Raw genomic sequence first — 15,284 nt, 5'->3', positions numbered from 1 at the left:
AATTATGAAAAATGCGAAACTGCATGGTCTGTCTGTTGCATGGAACAGTTAATCTGATTCATCATCTCACTACCTTGTGTACCCAGCAAATTTTGCATGTTAAAATAATACTGGAATCCTAGTAAAGAACTTTTTTTGTCCTCAGGAAGGATGATACTGTGGGTAACTATGCATTAAAAAGTTTGTCGTAAATGGACTAACTGCCTGTGAAATATTACTGAGAGCATACTAAACAAATTGGGTATTTTATAGGTACTACCTTGTGAAAACCTTGGCATTAATGTCACCTGATAAATGCCCCTGTAGCTTGCCAATTTCCAGGCATGAGCAATGAAAGCACACTGCTTGGTTCAGAGACAAACACTGCAGACCCAACAATATTTTATCTTAATTTAAACCTTAATCCATTGAAATAGAATCTGCACTGTAATAGTAGCGCTAAATCACAGAAACAGGAATAGTGTTAACAACAGGACATTATCTTTTATTGAGGGCAAGCAGCAGGGCTGCTGCTAATGAGGACATCATCAATTTATCAGTTAAAGGTCAATCTAAAAGGATTTCTGCCCTCTGCCCGCCCCTCGCCCTCCATGTTTTTTGCTCTATACTATCTCCGTCTAGACCCTGAATAATTTTTATCAATCATTCTGTGCTATGACAGGAGATGTCTTAATGCAGTGTTTGTATGATGTTTACAAGAAAAACAGACTTGCCTAACAGGGAAATACTGCTTTCCTCATCATCATTTACCAAGTTGCTAAAAATTTTCCTGCTAGTTTTCTATTTCAAATGTTCATTTAATATTTTACTGTCCTGCCACTTCTCCTGAAGTTGCTGGTCCCTTTTAAATCTTAACACAAAAGAAATCTTTGATGGTATTAATTTCTTGGTGACTGATATGTTTTACTGGAGTAAGTCTTGCAAAAGGATTCAGTCCCCTTCCCATATTATGTGGCTGACAAAGATAAGAGCTTCTCAATTCAATATTGAAAATTACTGGTGCATATCTTCAAAAGACTTCTTGATTGCAAAAATATGAAATAAATAAGATATAACTCACTGCTTACAATGGTATTTTAATGATTAGAGCAATTGAACCACAGCTTATTCCGTATTAAAATAAAATTTAGATTTTATCATAAGAATTTAATTATTTTTTCCTCCTCTCAAGCCTATGCCATATATTAGCTACAACATGGCAACCAGCAAGCAATTTTATATTTCTTCATTGGAGCTGTCAAACTTACATGATCCCTTTTCACAGTTCATGCTGTCTGGTGTGGTTTTGCACTTGCCAAAAAAAGAGACCTTGAGAATCAACTAAAAGAAACAGTATGCTTTCTTGTACCTAATTGGGAAAATGTTGTTCTGTTTGAAGTTGCAAATCAGCTAGTTACTTGTAATTTGATTATCTCTGGACATAAGGCACTTGGTAATGGTGATGCTTTTGCTTTTCCTCTGTTTGTAATTTGCTTTAATCCATTAGAAGCTTAAGACTTCGTATTGATTCTTGGCACCCTTTTTTTCCATTGTAATTCTACCATGTATGGATCTGTAGTTTAGAGACAGTAATTTAAAATCCCTGACAAGAAAATTGCACGTTATTTCCCTCGTTCCACCAAACCAAAACATTCTTTGGTCTAAACAGGTCTTTTTTAATGTAGAAGGAAAGTTTAACACTTCTCACAGAGAACCCAAAATACAGGAAAACTGGTATTTCAGACTATAGCTTTAAAGTAAGACTACACTTGCACTCAGATTTGTTTTGATGTTACAATTACTGTGGCTGTACTCAGGACTCCCTCCCAATGTCAGCAACCTCCTTACACCAGATCATGTACAAGATCAGAGTTACCAGTTTCAAAGGATAGAGGAATCTGTGCAAGAAATGTGACAGACAGACACAAGGTGACAGACAGCAACTACCAGAAGACAATAATGATCATCATGATAAACGCTAGTCTCAGCACGTGTTGCAAAATTATTAGGTTTTTTTAAACTAATTTACTTAGTGAATAGTCTTAAACAGGTTAAAAATGGATGATATATTGATTTGACTTAATCTTGTGAAGAATCAATTTAACCTAGCCTGATGTTTCAGGTTTAAAACAATTTAAGAGTGTCTACACAGGAGTTTTGCACCACTTTAACTAAATTAATCCTGAACCAATTTAATTTGGGCTGGTATAATATTTTGGACAGGAAACACTGTATAAAATACTTAAAAGGAAGAATAAAGTGGTTCTAATCCCAAATTAATGATCAGACTCTGCCTCCAGTCACTTGAATGTCATGCTCCATTAAAATTAGTAGGATTGCCCTACATCTGGGAAAACGAACCAGCCAAAGCTTTTCTTTATTGGAAACCCTTGTGGTTTTTTGGGTTTTGTTTTTTTTTGAGGTGTATCTTCATCCAGATGATTCGTGATGAGTGAAAGTTTTAGTTTTGTTACACATAGATAGATCTTCAATCTAATGCTCCCAGAGACTTCTATGTGGTTATCAGTAAATTCCACAGGAGGGAAGGCAGGGATATAAAATATAGTGATGGGCTATGTGTTTATATTACTATTTTGTCTGCTTCTTGGCTCCACTTTTAATCCTGGGGTGCATAATCTGTTTTGTTTTTAAAAAGTACTACAGTACCCCTGAACCTGCTTTGTTTCTATCAGCTGTTCTGAAAAACATATACGTGCACAGACAATTCTTATACAACCTCTTCTTTGGGTCCAGCTTGTGTGCTGTTTCAACTTGATGCAGCTTTGAGGTCACGAGTCAGGATTGTGTGTTGTACCAGTGAGCATCCTCCTCCTGGGGTGAGTTCATTGAAGCTTGGTCCCAATTTCTTTCAGAAAACAGACCTGCAGTCTAAGCACATCCTAGCTTAGAACCAAGTTCTTCAAATTCTCTCCCTTGTTATTTCTTTCTAGCCACAAGAAAGGAAAGGGAAACATTACTTTCTTGCTCCTGCCTGAGAGCAGGCCATTTCACAGTATTCTGGTGTCTAATCTTAAAAGATGTATACATGTAGTTAAGTAGAACTTTGGACTAGAAAATAATGTGGTACCTTAATGCTAAATTTGTTCTCAGAGGTACTCATGTTCATGAAGGAATGCATAGCTAGCTATGCATATAAGCCTCACACAAATGCAGAACTCCAACACCTTAAATATATTGGTGGTATTGTAGAAACTGCATATAGAGGATTCATGGGGGTTTTTGTTTTATTTTGCTGAGTTTTTTTCCTTTTGTGCAAGGGCAGGAGCCTAAGTGCTGCTTGATAAATCTTAGCAATAATAAAGATCAATACACATGAGTATATTTATTACAGTTTGTAAACAACATATATATAAAATGCTATCTTAGCTCCTGTAGAAAGTGTTGATGAGGGCCGTTTAATTCATAGATATTGCTGATATTTTAATTCAGTGGTACCATTGGGACAATAGAAATATACATCTCCCTGAATTTACGTTTGCAGCAAAATGAGAGCCACTAGAAATATGGTTCAAGAGCAAGTTTGCTGCTAGTTTACAATAGCAGAATCCTACTTTCACTTGATTAATAATGAGAAAACCTCCATTTAAAAATTCAGTCCCGTAATTTATAGTTTGCCACAAATGCCAGAAAAATAATGTTGTAGATAAAATTGCGTTCCAGTGTCCCTATAGGCATAAAAATACAGAATAAATATGAGCGTAGCAGGCTTGGTTTTAAGTTAATGGTTTTAGAAAATTTACTATGGCAGGTCTAGTTTGGGGATATTTTTCATCTGAACCACCCAAAAATTGAAAAGGGCAAAAAAAATCGTAGATACTGGGGTCAGAAGGATGAGTTTCCTTTTAGACTCCTTCTCAGGTCCCCCCAGAAAAGGTATTTTCTTTGTTAAGAAACAATTGAAATGACTTGAAATCATACCATTACAGTAGCCAATTACGGTTTGGTTTTTTTTTCAGATATGTTTCCATATCTGAAACCAACTGTCACACATCTTTTCAAACTGATGAAATGGAGAGCAACTTAAATCTTACCTATGAAAAATAAAGGTCCAGTGGGAGGGAGAGATGAATTTGCTTAAGTATTAGCAAATAGTTTAAACTTTCCAAGCTGCTTTAGAGGCACCCAAATGTTAAACCATATGGGCAAAAATCTACTGCCAAAATCACAAGTGCTACTTTCCGAAAATTAATTTAAAGTAAATATGTTATGGGCCAGAATGTCTAATTGCTGTTCTATGGGCTTCTTTTCATGTTCTTAAATGTGCTTTATTCCAGATCTTCACTCCTGCTGCAGATAATCAAGCGTCAAATGGGCTTGATTTAGGCAACAAGTGGCTTGCCAACCAGAATTTACTTTCTCCTTGCCTGAAGTGGCATGAAACTCTCCTCTGAAGTGAGCTCTTTCTGATCACCCTGTAAACATATTCCACTTACTTCTATTGTTTCTTTTTAGGGTTTTTTTGATGCATCACATAGCTGATGCGTCTGAGCTTTGCCATAGGGAAATATGTGTAGTTATTGATGATGATACAAACTGAGTGTAAAATTACTTATGCAAGTTTGAGCTGGCATAAATGAGGACAGAAAGCTCACCAGAGAATCAGATTGCTGGTTTGGGGCAGTGGGACTGAACTGAGTTACCAGGTGCCTGCCTTCAACTTATCAGCTATGCTGGCCTCTTTCATGAATAATAGAAGCCATTTTAATCTCCTTCTCCCACAGCCACATGAGAGCGGTTCACAGAAGGTGACTTTCAATGCTAACAGTCCCTAGTTTATGACTTTTTAGCATACGTAACTCCCTCAGGGATCTCATGCATATCCCATTCGGCACCAGTAAGAGCAGCTTTTTGACTTGTATTTGGTCTCCCACTACTTTATATTTCTGTTTGTCATGCTATAGTTTAAAGTTTGTCAGACTTTACAGCCTTTTTCATTATTTAGTTAGTTTTATGTTCTGTTCTCATGAAAACCCGTAGTTGTTCTGAAACAGTTGGAGCCAGGCCATAAAAGAAATTGAAGCTACAATATTCCATGCTTCTGAACTAAATTTTCTGTATCTATTTTCAGAAAGTTTCTTCAGCCTTAAGTCAGGACACCCCAGGACTAGGCAAATAAGCCATTGGGTGGCAGCTGAACTCAGACACTGGAAAAAATAATTCCCGCAGAGTTTAATACAAACAAAATTTACCTCTCCTTCCTCTTCCCACTTTCCCAAAATGAAAGCCCCAAAATTTTTAGTTCTGCATTTAGACATTATGGGGACAATAAACCTATTATCTTCTGTTCCCTTCCCTCCCCCTGAAATCTAAAGCTCCAGAAAGAGCCGAAAAGGCATGTGGCCTCTTCAGGTTGCTTTGGGATTGCCCTCTACCATCCGGCTCTGGAAATTAAACTAGCTGCTGTCTTTTGCCTGAGGGGTTTTAAACCAGCCTCTTCTCCCACCCCGTCCTAGGAGCGCTTCCCTGGCTTCTGACATCCTCACTACTCTGCTCCAGCCATCACAAATGTCTCTAGCTGACACCGGTTTGTTCTGTAGCGCAAATGTTCACAGAGGACATAAACTAGAATCCGCTGTAACTTGCTTCTCAAAGTGACTATCCTACTCACTGGAGTAAGTGATATTGGAGTAAATTATACAGCATTAAACAGTTCCAGCTGGGGACTGTGCAGGGTGCCAATTTTAGTCCTATGTTTAAAGGTTAAACCCTTTCTCTTGAGTTTAGATTTCATCCCATTAAATTAATGGTGTTGTTCCACTGTGTTTTGGGAAGGATACTCATTTTAGGCAAGGTTCATCTTTTGGCAGCTCTACATCCTACATCTACATTTCAAAAGGACAATTAAGAATGCTAGTATATTAAATGAAATGGTTACCCTCTGCCTTCGTTTGTAATATAAGAATGCAGGGTAAAGGTGTTTTCCTGGAAACTGAATATATGAGTTTGAGCTGTTGAGGGAAAAGAAGAAATGGAAAGGATATTTTCCATATTTCTCTATGGAATTTTAATGTGCTAATGCATTATCTGATCCATTCCAAACAAATCAGTGTTATAGCTCATGTGCAAGCCATCTGTGCGATACATGTGCAATTTGTTCATAGCTTCCCAGATGTATTAGAGCCACTGCACAAGAGCTGAAGCGTAGGAAACAGTTCTGCACTTGCACATCCGTATGATCTTTACATGCCTGTTGAGTATTTGACTGAGATTTCTGGAATTAATTCAATCAGTGGTACAGCCTGTATAGAATCCCAGAAGAGAAAGCAAAGGCTGGAACTCAGACAAAACTTTCCAAATATAAAATCCCCAAGCAAAAAATGCCCAAGAAAAACAAACAAGCCTCCAAACACAACCCCCCCAACAAAACCCCTCCAAATCTGCTGACCTTGTTGTTTGAGCGGATTTGCAACTAGTAGCCTGCCTTCTCAAAGCCCAATTGGTATACCCTGACTCTGTATTTCTTAAATGGCTTGGCTCAAGTTTGTGATTCCATCTAATAAGTGTACCACTAAAAATAGGTACGAGGTTGTAGAGATTATAGAGGGAAGAAGAAACTGAAAAAAAAAAAAATTACATACTGAGGAAAGGGGGTTGCTATTGCATTTGAGAAAAAGACTGAAAGTATTATTTTGAGCAAAGCCTTAGAAATAAAGGGGAAAAACACTTCTTTCTTTGGTGAACTAAAATTTTATTGCATTGTAAGAATTCCTATTCATGCCTAGCAAGCATAAACACAGTTAATCAGAAAAGAACTGGAGCACTTAGAATAGTAGGAATATTTAACTGAATTTAATTTCTTTCTGGCATGTTCAATTTTTTATGTTTTGAACATTTCACACATTTTGGGATATTTTCTTTTTCCAGTTGAGGGTAACTGAATTGATCAGTTCTGTTCTATTTCTGAAATTGTTGCTGTTTGGAACTAATACATTACAACTGTATGGCAGCCTTTAAATGAGACCAAAAATAAATCAAAGGTTTGAAAGTGTTCCCTTGGGCACCTATAGAGGTTGAATGATTAAGTGAAACTGAGTGAATAATATGTAGTGATTTTTACAAGTTTGCTATTCATCTTAGTTGGCTTATTCCTAGCAGTAAGTTGGTTTGCTATTTTTCAATAGTCACAGTTGCTGCTGTATCACGCAGAAATCTGCTGTTAAGTGACTCATCACTTAGGCCTGTGTTTGTAATTTTCTTTGACTAGATGGGATTTAGGACAGATAGCAATAAAAATAATTACAAAATAGAATTTTAATTAATACCTTTGTGGAACATACAGGATTATGCAGCATCATGTATGAAACTGAAGAATCCTAGCGCTTCAGAAGCAACTGTAATCCGGTTGTGCAATCAGAAGCTTAAAGTAATAAGTAAAGAGCTTTAGCGCTTTTGTCTATGGTTTTGTGCCTGCAAATTTCATGGTCATGAACATGGCCCACAGCATTTGTCCTGTCACTGAAAAAGAGCAATGAGATATTCTTTGGTTCATACCCTTTGATGGATAATGTAAGCAAGCTGTTTACAAGCACCAGCAGTATGCCCTTCCTTTCTATAGATTAGTAAAACTTGACAACTCGGATAAAAATAGCAGCAGGGGCTCAGAGAGAGTTAATGGTTAAACTTTTGAAAAAAAATGATAAAGAATTAGATTTAATTAACTGGGGAAGGTGCTTGGGGTTTTCGGCACTGATATGATTACTTATACGGTGCCACAGGCATGCCAGACATTTTATAGGCAGACAGTAAGATAGGGTCCTGGCCCTACCAAGCTTGCCACTCAATTTAACATTCCCTCAAAGTTTGAATAAAGGTCAATGTATGGCAAAACTTTATGTGTTCTTAGAGAGTCAGTGAATGTAAACTGCAACTACATCAGATGTGTATTAATTGAAGTTCAAACGTTCTCTTAGTTTTTTGCTCCAGGCTGAGAACAGTAGATCAATATTTTGTTATCACTGTAGTAGAGCCTCAGAAGCAGTGCATTCCTGATTTTAATATTGATTTCTCCATTGTACAAGAATTAACATGTGTCTTGCTTCTTGAATCACTAATCTTATTTCCTGTATATACTTCACAAAAGAGCTTTGGAATAGCAATGAGCAGTTTATCATTTTACATGTTTAAACTGGGGCTGGGCACACAGCACAGAAAATGCAGACACATAAGTTTTCAAACAAATTTACCATAAATGTGTTTCACGTATTAGCTACAAGAATAAATAATGGTTCTGGCTTGGCACAGAAATTACAACAATTCATCTGAGACTCTATGAGCTGCCTTAAAACTTGACTTATGAGCAAAAGTGCATTGACTTTTTAATCTATTATTTATTAATTTATGAAAAGGAGAATGCTATGAATAGCGGTTTAATATCTTAAACTTCATTCTAACTCTAATGCAATCTGTTAATCTCACATATGTCTGGTGACCTAACTTGTTTCTCAGGTGCTATCAAAATGCAGGATACTGGGAATAAACAGATTAAGAAATTGTTATATCCATTTGAGACTGAGTTATTCCTGAAAACTATCCATATTAGACTGGCATTTAAACCACTGTTTTGTAATGAGATAAATTCTGGAATAAAGATGAAGTTAGTGACTCTTGGTTACCATAACGTTAGAATATTTAGGCCTCAAAATTTTCTAGTCCATCTCCCTTCAAGGATTAAAAACCAAGTATCTAACTCACTCATGACAAATGCTTATTCAGTTTTGATACTTTTTTTTCCTTTGAGATAAATAATGAGGTGATTAAAAATTTTTGATACAATTTTTGATACCTGCTTCCAAATGTTTCAAAATACATTTTTCCCTTTGGAATTGTTTTAAATATCAGTCTTTTCGTGAAATACACTACTACATATAGTGAGACAGTCCTTGGGATCCAAAACATCTGGTAAATTCATGTACTTTCTTGTTCACTTTGCATTAAAATGCCATACCTCCATCTTTTGGTACTCTTCTAGTTCTCCTGTAATGTATTAGGGTATAACTGCTTAAAAAGCTAAGCAAAGTAAGGTTGCTTGCCCCAGAACACGGCCTGATTTATTGCAGTTCCTTCTTCTATTCCTCATGAAGAGCTAGCCTCAGAGAGATGAAGGGAGAAAGAGATCAGGTGGTAAAACCAAAAAGAATTGTGCTAAGACCAACCCTATTTACTCAAATCACACTGTCCCCATGAGGCACCAGCCGAATATTGCATCTGGAGGTAAGTACATTTGGGAGCCTAAAAGATTCCCAAAGAGAATCCATTTAAAGTTTCAGAGAGTACAATGAGTTTTACTTAAATCACTTGTCAGGGACACACATCTGCAGGTTTGACTGCTGAATTTTCCCTTTACAGCATAGCATTTTGTAAGACATGCTAGATGGATGCTGATTCTTTATATGGTTCTACATTTCCCTCCAAGGATGTGTTGCTTCTCTAATTAGTGCCATTCTTTTGGTGCATCCAAGCATAATTTGCTGTTGTATCTTGTGTTTGTTTTCATTAGGTTGCCATGGAAATCTTGGATATCATTGACTTGTAATGGATTTCTCTGAAGTTCAACAGCTATGCAAGTAGATGTGAAGCATTCTAGTTAGGATTGCTTTCGCTAGACTATACAATGCTACCCTCTAGTTCTTTTACAGTACAATAGCACCTTCCTTTAATTTTCTGTGCAGGTGTAACAGACTAAAACCATGTTTAATAGATCTGGACAAACTTTCTGTTTATGCATTTTGACAATTTTGTGAGGAGAAAAAAAAATCACCCTACTTCAGTGCACCTGCTAATGCAAGGAAAAGAGCTTTCTATGAGGGTTTGTCATAGAGATTAGAATAAAAGTTGTTGCAAGTATTTGCTGCTGTTTGAGAACATTAACTTGCCACTTGTCTTTTGCTGTTGCAAGCTGTCAGAGGTATAACTGAGAAAATGCAGTCCTATTTTGGGAGCTGAGCTGAACTGGCTCTATTGCGCCCTGTACTCACCTGCCTGTTAAGCGTTCAGCTTTCAGATACAAATCTTTTCAAGAACAGCAATGGGAACTAAGATAAGCCACAGTCAAAGCTACCTTTTTTATGTAGTTATGAAGGCACTTGAAAATCCAATAAACTGCTGACCTAATTAACTAGCTGTTCGAACATACTGGTTTTGAAGTGCTTGATATAATCCATATCCACACATTTTGGTATATTACAGTGTCTAAAATTGTGGTTCAGGTATTGAAGCTTATGGTTGAAATCATTCTATGCCATTGGCCGAGATTCCCTAAAAGTAAGGTTGTCACTGATTCTTTTTCCTGTTTGTCTCACTGCTCTGGACATACCAATATGTTACAGATCCCATGTGACATGCAAGTGCATAACCCCCGCAACTGGTCATTCCTTCATGTATCACAAAACGGAATGACTGGAGAGATTTTCATATAAAATAACTGTGCTTGTTCAAGTTACAAAATCGACACACTAAATATGCAGAGGTTAATATGGAATTACTACATTGTCTTACGACCTATCTAATGTCTCTTTATATGGCTGTACACAGGGAAGTTATTTTTGTCTAATACACAAAATGGTAAGTGTCAAGTACAACTTGGAAAGTTAGCAATAACTGAACATTTTTAAAATCCAGCTGTCATCTCAAGGAAGAGTGGGAAAGTCAGGATGATGAAGGAGCGTGGTCTCAGGACAGAATGGACAGTCTAATGGCTCCTCATCCCTGGAAGAGAAAACTCTCTGCCTTCATTCCATGCCTCTCTCTATTCCTGACACCAGTCCTGTCCCCATTATTTTTCAACATCTGATTTTCCCTTAACCCCTATATGAACTGATCTGTTTCTTCAGTATTAGTGAGTTAAAGCAGTCTAACTTGCAGGTCTTTCTTGCAAGCTCCTTCCCACTCACACTTTTCCTTTACTCCAGCGTGGGGTCCACCATGAGTGCAGCGTGGAAACCTGCTCCACTGTGGTCTCTCCAGGGACTGCAGAGTCCAGGGAAAATGGTAAGATGAAGCAGTAGGTGCAGACTACTTCTGCTCTCACAAACCTTCTGAATTCTATTGTAAATAGATGTTTTTGTCTTTAGTATTCCTATGCTGACCTTTATGCCACAGCCCTAAAAGGGGCAAACAATGTCCTGAGTGCACATTGCAGAGCCTGAGGATGCTTTTCTTTCTGTCAGATGCCTTGCTTTGTAAAAGAACATCCATATGTAATAATACTTCCAATATTGGCTGGATAATTGGGGTTTTTTATATTCCTCATCGTGATTGCTTTTCATAGCTCTGCTTTCTTGTACAGCTAATGGACTCTTACACTGCCTATTGACCCCGGTAACCCTAACAACTTCTTAAAATCATTAGATCTGAAAGGAAAATACATAAAGTGGAAAATAATGGAACCTATTGTTATAGGATTGCTTGTGTTTCTCAAAGATGCTGTCTCTTGAAACTAACATTGTATCCTTATTTGTAGTATTACACAAACACAGAAAATTACACGTTACTGTAACATTACTTCTGTTAAAATGTTTGTTGTCAATTCTGATTTCTTCAGTAGTGTTTCAAGGTGATTTTTTTCATAAAGCTAATGGTTCTACGTCAACAATTCATGAGAATTGAGGCAGTGTATCTTTTTCAGTAAACCATGAAATGTTCAGTTTGACTCCCAACTGTTTCGACAGTGTGTTTGCAAGCAGTTTGCTGGCAGTCCACCTTTTGAAAAAGATTTTCATCTCAGCTGAGCGTTTATTTGGACAAAGGAAAAGAATAATGATAATGAAGTACTGATTGATGGTTCAGAGCCTCGGGACAAATTCTAACTGACAGATAATCTACCAGATAAGCACATGTGAACAGGAGACAAAACCCAACGTATCTGTGGAAGGAGTTAAATTACTTCCCAGAACATCAAGCCTCCACCAGCAAAGTCTAGACAGACAAAGCCCTGGCTGTGCAAAGTGATCAATGAGGGTTGATTCTTGCACCCATGGAGCTCTAGTGAAGTCAGCAGGGCAGGGGCTGGTATCAACGGATTAAATGGCAGAATTGCATCCTAAGGAGTGATAGAGAAATTATCTGGGACTAGTTGTTGTGCTAAAATATTTTGATGTTGTGCTCTTAGGCAGGAGAGAAATTAGTGAGGCGGTTACAAAGCACCACGAGCATCGTCTCTCCCAGTCCCACAGCAGAATTTTAATTCTTGTGCCAGTGGCAAAAACATTATTTCCTGTAGACAGATGGAGCTGGGAGTTGCTGAAACCCTCCAAGACTTTTAACTCCAAAGAAAGTGCAACACATCCTCTCTCTGGTCTTTTCTTGTTCTCTTTGTTTTCTGTTGTTTATCCGTCTAATTTGCCTGGAGCTGTTTGTTCTGCTTGGTTTGTATCGCTTTAGAGGATGTTGCTTAACACGGATTGTATCTCATGTTGTCTTGTTACATTCAAACATGCTACTCTCGTAGTCAAAGCTTGTCTGAGTACCAAAAATTCAGGCAATTCATCCTGAAAAAAAACCAAAAAACCAACCAACCAACCAACCAAACAAAAAAACCCCAACAAAACAAAAACCCAAACAAATGAAAACACCCATCCCTTTGATTATACTGGAAATGAAATGTGGTAGTGTTGAATTTATGCCTGACAGGCAAGCTCTAATTGTGCTGAATATTTGTCTGCACCCTCTTTAAGCAATGTTAGCTTATAGGTAAGGTGATACCTGGCAAATGGAATGTGTTATTTCCATTGATATTTTTCAAGTATTGTTTACTTGGAAGCATAGATTGTGTCCATGCTTGAAAGCACAGATTGCGTCATTCTGTTTTATATATGTGTGTATGTGTGTGTGTGTGTAGGTGAAAATGGAAAAGGAGCACTTCCAGTGGGGATGTCCTTTTCCCTGGGGATGCCCAGCCCGTGACTGTTTCATGAAACGCAGCTGAGGGACAGTTGAGGTGCAGCCTCCTCCACGGCACGGCGCGGGGGAGGGTTTGGGCAGGACTTGGCACGCACGGGGTGTGTGTGTCTGTGTATGTGTGCTGCTGCTGCGCTTCATTCCGAGTGCAGCAGGATCCGATGCAGCAGGAGCTGAAGGGGCAAACCTTGGTTTTCCCAGGGGGCTTCGGCTCTGCGCTGCTCTGTCCCGTCCGTCCCTGCCCCTAGCCGCAGGTGGTAGGTGGGGCTGAGGGGAGCCGGCCGCCTCTTGGCCGGGAGCTGCCACCGGACCTCGGTGCGAGCGGAGCCCGGTTGCTGGAGCTGCCAGCTCGGCGGGATGCTGCAGATTGCTGCGGCCCTGCCCCGGCTTCCCGGTGCTGCGTCCCGGGCAAGCGCGATGTGCCTTGCGGTGGGGCATGTTTTAACTTAAAAGTTTGAATGCCAGTTTACAGCGGTGAGAGCTTTTATGAGCACAGAATGATTTCATGTGGACTGCAAGTCTGTCAGAGATTTCATTAAGGTCTTCTGAGAGAATAAAAGAGATAACGAGCCGTCAGCGTTACATGGATCAAACTGTCAGAAGTATATATACTCCCGTTGCCGGCTTTGCTGGCAGAGGCACGGATTACCGGTTAACAGCCGAAAAAATGGCAGCATCTCTACACGTAAAAATATTCCTGGATCCGAAGATTAGCGTTTTAAAGGAGAGAATTACCCCGAGTAAAAGCTGCTCGAGGCTGGGAGGGAAGGATGGGACGGGACGGACGAGCTCCCCCATCAGCTGGGGCGGGATCAGGCGCGTCCAGCAGGTGGCGCCGTTCCCTCGGGCCGGCGGCGACAGCGGCGGCTTCCGTCGGAGGGAGACACGGACAGACGGGCCGACGGACCGAAAGCATCCGTGGGTGTTGTTCGTACTACCTAGTTAGGAAAGCATGAAATTCCGCCTTTGATTTCACCTTTTCAAGCTGTCCTCCTCTTTAGCAGTTTTACTGTGAGATGTTGAAGACCCTCAGAGTGTCATACTAGGAAGCAAACTTCTAACTTGGTCCAGTTATTGCTTTCTCCTATAAAGCCAATTAATTTTATATATGTCCTTTGATAATTCTCCATCTGCCAGTGTGCCTGTGCACAACAAAGGAATGTTGCTATACTGCTATATGTAATTATAAAAAAAAAAAAAAATAAATAACATAAAATGAATCGTGTTTTTCACAACAGAGTAAATGGTGAATGAGACATGAAACTGGTTCTGGCTCTTGGGGAATATATGGGCAGACTTCACCACTGACAAATTTCAGTTTAGTCCTGGAGTAAACGTGATTTAGCCTGGACCACCTGCCCATAGTGAAAGACCTGGTCAGCAGGGCTGGGTCGTAGAAGGCAGCTCACAGTGCCAATACTGGTAGATAAAGCGTTGCTGAAGCAAAGTGGTTGGATAAAAGTTTTTATTCTCTCCAGACTTTAAAACTCTGATAGACTTACGTAGCTAAGCAGTACAAGAACTGTATTTGTTACATTAGGAAGAGTATTATTACCAAGAGAGTGCTGGAATTAATAATAGTAGTAATTTAGGTTTTGATGGTAGCTAGTTTGGTGGTTTTTTGTTTCTCTGGGTGGCTTTTTTTTTTCCTCATTGTTTAAGGATTATAAAATACCTATTACTCTCAGCGTGAAAACACTACTTATTTGGTTTAGTTTGATTTTATATTGGTTCATTAGAGTTATAAAGACTGTTGCATGAACTACTTGCACTCAATTTTTTTAAAAAGGGTACACATCAGTCACATTTGTTATCTAATTTAATTCCTTCAAAATGGGAAAACAGACTGGCCCACCCTTATATCCACTGTAAGAGTGTGATTATGAGGCTAAAAACAGCTCAGGAACTACTACTCAAAAGGGACTTCCTGTTCATGCTGATGACAATGTTGAATCCTTTAACAAGACAGTTGAAAGTTTTTATAGGAAACAGATAATTGGATATAAAGCTAGAAACATGTCATGTTTTCAATGACAGCCTAGAATGGGCATTGTTCCCCAGTTAAATGTTAAGCGCACAAAGGGTAGGTAATGCACAACACAGATTTTGTCATCTTTCTTTTTAAATGCTAAGTTTATTGTGTGTAGGAAACAGTAGTTTCTGAAAATAGGAATTTTATTCCCTAGCTCTCCTGTCCTGGGGCCTCTAAAATTAATATAATGTGAAAAAAGGAAAGAACATAGTGCACATTTTGTCATTTTTCTTTTTGTACCTGCACATTTGTACATATTCAGTTTGAACTTCTTACAGAAATCCTACCCTGAACAAAACTGTGAAATAAATTATATAATAGAATCCCAATCACAAAAAGCAACAGTCTACATAAAGTC

Source organism: Psittacula echo (assembly GCF_963264785.1).
Source record: "Psittacula echo genome assembly, chromosome: 3".
Classification (NCBI taxonomy): domain Eukaryota; kingdom Metazoa; phylum Chordata; class Aves; order Psittaciformes; family Psittacidae; genus Psittacula; species Psittacula echo.
Note: the sequence above shows the minus strand (reverse complement) of the source record.